The sequence below is a fragment of the Propithecus coquereli genome, unplaced genomic scaffold (genome assembly GCF_000956105.1).
Source record: "Propithecus coquereli isolate 6110/MARCELLA unplaced genomic scaffold, Pcoq_1.0 Scaffold671, whole genome shotgun sequence".
NCBI classification, from domain to species: Eukaryota; Metazoa; Chordata; class Mammalia; order Primates; family Indriidae; genus Propithecus; species Propithecus coquereli.
The window spans coordinates 923,392-931,619 of NW_012152741.1; positions in this window are offsets into that span (position 1 = coordinate 923,392).

The following is an 8,228-nucleotide window of genomic DNA, read 5'->3' on the forward strand; positions in this document are numbered from 1 at the left end:
TCTGTAGGTTGCCCTTTAACTCTCGTTTCCTTTGCTGTACCTGTTTAGTTTGATATAATGTCATTTGCTTATTTTTGCTTTTGTTGCCTGTGCTTTAGAGCTCTTATTCATAAAATAATTTCCCAATGTCCTGAAGCATTTCCCCTATGTTTTCTTTTCTTTTTCTTTTTTTGATACAGGGTTAGAGTGCAGTAGCATCATCATAGCTCACTGCAACCGCAAACTCCTGGGCTCAAGTGATCCTCCTGCTTCAGCCTCCCAAGTAGCTGTGACTACAGGCATGTGCCACCGCACCCAGCTAATTTTTCTGTTTTTTGTAGAGATGGGATCTTGCTATGTTGCTCAGGCTTGTCTTGAACTCCTGGCCTCAAGCAATCCTTCTGCCTTGGCCTCCCAAAGTGCTAGGATTACAGGCGTAAGCCACTGTACCTGGCCTCCCCTGTTTTCTTCTAGTAGTTTTATAGTTTGGGGTCTTGCATTTAGGTCTTTGATCTGCTTTGAGTTGATTTTTGTATAGGGTGAGAGGTAGAGATCTAGTTTCATTCTTCTGCATATGGATATCCAGTTTTCCCAGCACCATTTATTCAAGAGCCTGTCCTTTCCCTAATGAATGTTCTTGGCACCTTTGGCAAACTTCAGTTGGCTGTAGATACATTAGTTGATTTCTGGGCTCTCTATTCTGTTCCATTGTTCTATGTGTCAGCTTTTATGCCGGTACCATGCTGTTTTGGTTACAACAGCTTTGTTGTATATTTTGAAGTCTGGTAATGTGATTCCTCCAGCTTTGTTCTTTTTGCTCAGGATTCTCTTGGTTATTTGGGATCTTTTGTGGTTCCATAAATATTTAAAAATTTTTTGGTTCTAGTTCTGTGAGGAGTATCTTTTGTATTTTCATAGGGATTGCACTGACTCTGTAGATTGCTTTGGGTGGTAATATTTCCATATATGAGCAATCAAAAATCCAAGTAATTAAGAGAACAATTTCAGGTACAATAGAATCAAAACAATAAAATACATAGGAGCTAATTCAACCAAGGAAGTTTAAGGGTTGCACATTGGAAATGATAAAACATTGTTGAAAGAAATTAAAGAAGAGATATGGAAAGACAAATGGAAAGACATTCTGTGTCCATAGATTGGAAGACTTAATTTGTTAAGATGGCAATACTCCACAAATGTATCTATACATTCAGTGCAATCCCTATCAAAATTACAACTGGAGTTTTTGTAGAAACTGACAAGCTCATCCTAAAATTCATAGGGAAATTCAGTGACCCAAAATAGCCTAAATAATCTTGAAAAAGAAAACCACAGTTGGAGGACTCATTCTTTCCAATTTCAAAATTTAATGCATATGTATTATCAATAGCTGCTTTAAAAAAACTTAATGCAAAGCTACAGTGATGAAGACGGTGTGGCACTGGCGTAAGGATAGACCTATAGATCAATGGAATCGAACTGACACTCCAGAAATAAACTCATACATATATGATGAATCAATGTTGGACAAAGATGCCAAGACAATTAAAAGGCAAAAAAAGAGAATTTTCATAAAACTTTGCTGGGACAACTGCAATCCACATATAAAAGAATGAATTTGAGCCCCCACCTCATACCACAGACAAAAATTAAGTAAAAATGAATCAAAATCCAAATGTAAGACCTACGACTACTATAAGAGAGCATAGGAATAAATCTTTCTGACTTTGGGTTAAACAGTAGATTCTCAGATATAACACTAAAAGCTAAAGCAATAAATGAAAAAAATTAGATAAAACTGACTGCATCAAAATAAAAAAGTTGCTTCAAAGGACACCATAAGAAAGTGAAAGAATGACCCACAGAATGGGAGAAAATATTTGTAAATCACATATTTTAAAAGGGTCTGGTATCTAAAATGTTTAAAGAACTCTCAAAAACTAAAAATAAAAAAAAATCCAATTAAAAATGGGCTAAGCATTTGAACATTTCTATAAAGAAAATAAACAAATGGCCAAAGAGCACAGGAAAATATGCTGAAAAACATTAGTCATTAGAGAAATAAAAATTGGAAACACAACGAATTACCACTTCATACCTAGTAGTAGGGACATCATTTTCTAAAATGACAACTAATAGGTGTTGGGGCCAGATGTGGAGAAATTGGAATCCTCATACGTTGCTGGTGGGAATGGAAAATGGTGCAGCTGCTTGGAAAACAGTTTGGCATTTCCTCAAAAAGTTAAAGGTAGGGTTACCATATGACCCAGCTACCCCAGTCCCAGGTATATGCCAAACACTGAAAACGTAAGTCCACACAAAAACGTTCATACAAATGTTCGTAGGGCATTATTCATCATAGCCAAAGAGGACTGGCAACCCAAATGTCCATCAACTAATGAATATATAAACCAAATGGGGTGGTATATCCCCATAACGGAATATTATTCAGCCAGAAAAGCAGTGAAGTACTGATACGTGCGACGACATGGCGAAACCTGAAAATCATCATGCTAAGTGAAAGAAGCCAGACACAAACGTCACATGTTATATGAATTCTATTGATAGGAAATGTCTAGAATAGGTAAACTTACTGAGACAGAAAACATTCTTTGTCAGTTTTCTGAAAAAAAGAGAGACAGACACACAGAAAGTAGATTAGTGAATACCAAAGGGGGGGGGTCGGAGGTGGAAGGGGCAAGGACTGCGAATGGTATGGAGCATGTTCTGGAATTAGTGGTGATGAGTTTTTCGTTCGGGTATTTTGAAGTTGCATACGCATTCATGACTGTTATGTCTTCTCAATCAATGGAAGTCTCTACCATTACCTAATATCCCCCTTTATCCTTGCTAAAAATCCTCACTCTGAAGTCAACTGTGTACGATGTTAATTTAGCCTCTCCATCTGTCATTTGAGTCAGGATTGTTGGGCACAACATTTCCCAGACTTTTATTTTCTTAATTTAGTTATATTTAAAGTGGAATTCTTTGTGAGCACAAAGAATTTGGTCTTGCAATCTCATCCAATCCGAAAAACAAAGCCTTTTAAATGATACTTTTAAACAATGCACACATAGTATATAAACAGTTCACTTTTATACCTACAATCTGGCTATATCTTTCTATTTATGACATCTATTTGTATTCAGTTTTCCTGTTTCCCCACTCCTTTTGAATTAGGTCAGCATTTCTTTATTCCATTTTATCTCCACTATTGGCCTCCTAGTTATACATCCTTTATATTTTTTTTCTAGAGGCTGCTCTAGTGTTTACAATATGTATTTTTACCTCATTACATTACAGATAACAATGCTATTCTGCCACCTTACGCATGCTACAAGGACCTTACAACTGTATACTTCCCTTTCCTCCCTCTTACCCTTTCTGCTACGGTTGCCTTACATTTTATTTCTACCTATGTGATAAATGCCACGATACACTGTACTATTCTTGCTTTAAATAATTACCATTTAAAGAGATTAAATATTTTCCAAATTTTGTATTGATCCATAATTTTACCTTTTCAGCACCATTCAATGCTTTGTGGTACCTCCAAATTTCCTTCTGATACCATTTTGCTTCTCCCTGAATAAATTCTAAATCATGTATCTGATAAGGGCCTAGTATCCAGAATGTATAAAAAACTCTTAAAACTGAACAATAAAAACACAACCAAATTAAAAATGGGCTAAGATTTATTAAAAGAGTACATCTCATGTTAAGTGTTCATACCAAAATAAAAATCCAAACACACACACACAATGGACTAAGCATTTGAACAGATATTTCTATCAATAAGACACACAAATGGCAATAATCACAGGAAAGCATGCTGAACGGTAGTAGTCATTTGAGGAAATAAAAATTGAAACCATGATGAAGCACCACTTCGCATCCACCAGCATCTATATAATTTTCATCACGAAAAATCACAAGTATTGGGCAGGACGAGGAATGATTCAAATCCTCCCACATTGCTGGTGGGAACGCACAATGACGCAGCTGCCGTGGAGAAGGCAGGCAGTTCCTCAAGCAGTTAAGCAGAGAGCTACTGTATGACCCGAGCTACTCCACTCCTAGGTATATACCAAGGAGAACAGAACGCATCAGTCATACAAAAACTTGTACGTGAATGTTCATAGCTGCATCATTCATGATATCCGAACAATTCGAACCACCCAAATCTCCATCAGCTACTGACTATATAGACCAAATGTGGTGCTGAATCCATATCATGGAATATTATTCAGCCACAAAAGGAAAGAACAACTCATACGTGCTACACTACAACACGGATGAGTCTTGAACGCATTCTGCTAAGTGAAAGAAGCCAGACACAAGAGAACACATAGTGTATGATACTATTTACATAAAGTGTCCAGAACGTACAAATCCATAGAGACAGAAAAGCAGGTCAGTGACTGCCAAGGGCTGAGAAGTGGGGAGAAGGAGGAGGAACTGCCAATGCTATGGGGTATGTTCTGGAATTAGATATTGATGGTGGTTGCTCAACATTGTGAATGTACTAAAAAGGACTGAATCATACAACTTCACGGGGTGAGTTTTAATGTTCATGAGTTATTTCTCTAAAAAGTAAACTGTTTTACAAAAAGAAGAGCACATACAATTGGATATATTTTTGGCCACTCTGGCAAATACAGTCGACTACATCAGAAGACACAGGAGGCAGTACGAAACTTACCTCCTTCAGTACGATCATCAGAGGTGACCATCGTACTCGGTTCAGGTGCTTCTGTGCCCGTGTTTTCTGCATGTACAAACTTCACGTGAGCACACACAGGCACACGCACGCGGGGCGAGTATGAGCACTTCCTAGTCACTACTCCCAGTGAACAGCGAGGCTTGGAGAAAACCTCCATGGCCAGTACAAACTGCTTCCCCTCATTTTGTGTCAAGGCCAGAGGGGGCTCCAGGGCATAATACGGATACTTCAGCATCATTTAACCTTTCAATGGTGGTTGACTAGTAAGGGGCACTTAGCATTTTTCCCCCAGCGGTTTCCTCCCATTGTCACTGTACACACAGCTCTGTGCAGGTGTGACTGTTTCTCAGCAGTGGAATTGCTACTCCAAAGGATGGTTTCCTTAAACCACCATCAATGGAGCACCTCCTCCGTGCCTGATATTGTTCTAAGTGCTGATGAGAAATCACAGAATAAGGCCAACAGATGTCCCCCTCTCCACTGAGGGGGTAAGGCGCTTGAACCGCAATGTTGAAAGGTGCAGCCTCCGAACGCTGCAAAGTTGTTTTGCCAGTTCACGCTTCCATCTGTGGGGCAGGGAATGAATGCCCCTTTGCTGGCACCCTCAGGGCAACTCCCGGGGCGGGGGCTCTTGGCAGGAGGCTGGAATCTATCCAAAGCTCTCCAGAACATCCTCACAGTCTGTGACTGGCAGGATCCACTAGAAGATTTTAGTAGAAGTGGGAAGGAGATGGAACGGGCCACTGAGGAGTGTCGGGGTCATGAAGTCCGTACCCACTGAGATGTACTGGGAGAGAGGGGAGCTGGGGATGAAACGACCCATTGGATATAGCTGTGACACTGCCCTGTTGGGCAAGTCCCCAGAGAATGTGGGGACATGAGGAGAGGGGAGAGGTTGGATGAGTGGTGGGTGGTGCCCTTCTCTACTGGAATGTACCATGGGATGCCCAGACGAAGCAGTCTGCTCTGGGTGGTACCACTGGGAAGGGGAGCCTTGTCTTTCAAAACAAATCACTGTGTGCCAGGTGCAGGGGGCTCACCACCAGCAGGCATGTCCACACCTCTGCGACCAGGGTGAGGCCTCCACCTCCCCTGAGGTCACCATCCTCCCATTTCTGGCCCCAGCCCGCCGGCTCTACACATTCAAGTGGGAGCCAGGGACGAGGGCAGAGGAGCAAGTGAATGGTTCCAGGATGGATGAGCAGGGCAGACGGTAAGGACGGCGCTAAAATCCGTTTAGTCTGGATGGCACTGCCCGCTCAGGATCTTCCGGGGGCAGAATTCTCGTTGGCGGGGGCGGCAACTGTGCTACCCTGGGAGGTTGTAGTTGTAAGGGGGGTGCTTAAAACAGTGGACCTGGAGCTGGAAGTGGAGAGTTCAGGATCCTGCCCAGGAACTCGGCAGACTCCCCAGCAAAAGAGGCTGAACATGCTGCCGGGCCACTGGCATCCCTGGCTTGGTCTTTTTCGTCTTCTACTCTATCCACCTGTTCTCTTTCTTAAAAATCCCATATAGGATCCCATTATATTCATCTCAGAGCCCAGTAACAGTTCACAAGTGAGCTGAGAGGACCGCCAACGTCTGGCGTCTGTCCACCAGAATACCTGTGCGTCCTCGATGGGCAGCGACAGTTCAGAGAGGGCTCGTGACCCTTCCGCAACCCAGGTTCCTCCATGGAGACAGTGACCTGCTCAAGAAAAAGGAGTCAACGATTAAATCATGGGATTTCAGGCCTTAGACAGGGGGAGATGTTTGGGTGAGTGCAGGTGAGTAGGAGATAGGTGGGTTCTTAACGCAATGAACTTCTCACCAGGCATTTATTAAGCCCTGACCGTGTTCAGAGCTCTGCAGAAGTGCGGGAGATGCAAGCCTGGGTTCCTTTTGTCCTGGGGGAGCACACCTCCACCAGGGCATCAGAGATGGGCCAGAGTGCATGTCCCCTAGGAGGCTGCGGCCCACCAGCTGGGCCCAAGACAGCCTCGGTCCCCTGTTCCACAGCCTTGCAGCTGGTTTTGCCCATGAGCAAACAGCCCTGTCCTAGCCCAGGTCTCCTGGTTGGAGAGAGAGGCAAGGAGATATCTGTGCTCCTTCAGTCTGCACAAAGCCCTACAACAAGTGTAGAGCCCCTGAGGCTCTGTCCCCCGTGAAGCTGAATTAGGCATGGAGAAGAGGGCGACAGGTCTCCTCCCCAAGCATAGGGAGGATGAGAGGAAGGGGCGGCTGGGACGTACCCCCCAGTACACCACTGCAAACCCCTTCCCTGTCTCCTTCATCTGCCTCTGGTACACTCACTCTCAAGGATCTGCGGGTGTCCTGTTCAGGGCAGAGGGAAGCCAGGTGGCCACAGTGCCTCCTGGGCCCACTTGCTCAGGAGGCTGTAGCAGTGCTGTTCAGGGCAGGCGGATAGGATGTCCCCAAGCAGTCCACGGGGCTGTGGGACACCTGGCCCCAGCGGCCTCCAGCACTGCTGTGAGCAGCACAGGCCCATCCTCCTGTTCTACCCGGGCAGTCTCCCCTTCCCCCCTCACCCCCCGAGGCAGCGGCTCCTCAGCAGAAGGGCAGCTGGGGCCTTAGGCAGAGTGGGAGTCCCCCTGACGGATGGCATGGACACCCCAAACCTAGAATGTACATCCACTTTGATGAGCAGAGGGCTCCACTGTGTGTCAGGACCAGGTCCTTCCCTCCGGAGTACGGCGCAGGCCCAGAGCAGCTCAGTCACTGCCCAGAAACGGCCTCTGATGGCAGAACCTGGGGTCTTCCTTCCCCTGGAAGAGAAGAGGTTACTCAGATGCCTGGCCCAGGGGGCTGAGGGAGGGGCTCACTCACTGAACATGGAAGATTTCCAGAAATGGTCTCCCTAAATCTCATTCTCTCCCCACACCCCATCGCCTCCTTTCATTTACAGGGTTAGGGTAAGGGTAAGGGCCTGTCACTCATGAGGCTCGGTGGTATCTCGCTGTGGCTCCATCTGACATGTGTCCTGTATGGGGTGACTTTTTGCATGTCTCCAAGGCAAGATGTCATTTCTGAGTTGTTTCAGGCAGGGTCTGTGTCCAGACTTGAGAACTCTGACCCATCTGGAGGTCTGCGGCACAGGTCGTGAGGTCTCTGACCTCTGGGGCCTTGTGTCCAGGGTGACAGTTCTCTGGGCTGGTTAGGGGTCTCTCTCCCAGAGTGTGAGGTGTCTGATCTGTTTCACGTGCTGTGTCTGGAACATAAGGTATCAGTGCAGTTCTCCCTCTGTGTTTAAGCAATCAGGGCTTGAGCTCTCCTGAGGGTCTGTGTCGAGGACGTGACATATTTGAGCCTCTTGAGGCTCCATATCACACAGAGTTTGATTGAAACAGAAGAGGTATCTGACTGTTTTGGGGCTCTGCCTCCTCCTGAGTGTGACCTCTCTGGCCTGGTTATAAGTCTGCATCCCAGGGATTGAGGTTGCTGATGTTTAGAGGGGTTCACTGCGTCTCAGGTTGTAAACTCTGGGCTGTGTGGGCATTTGTGTACCACACTCTGAGGTCTGTTAAGC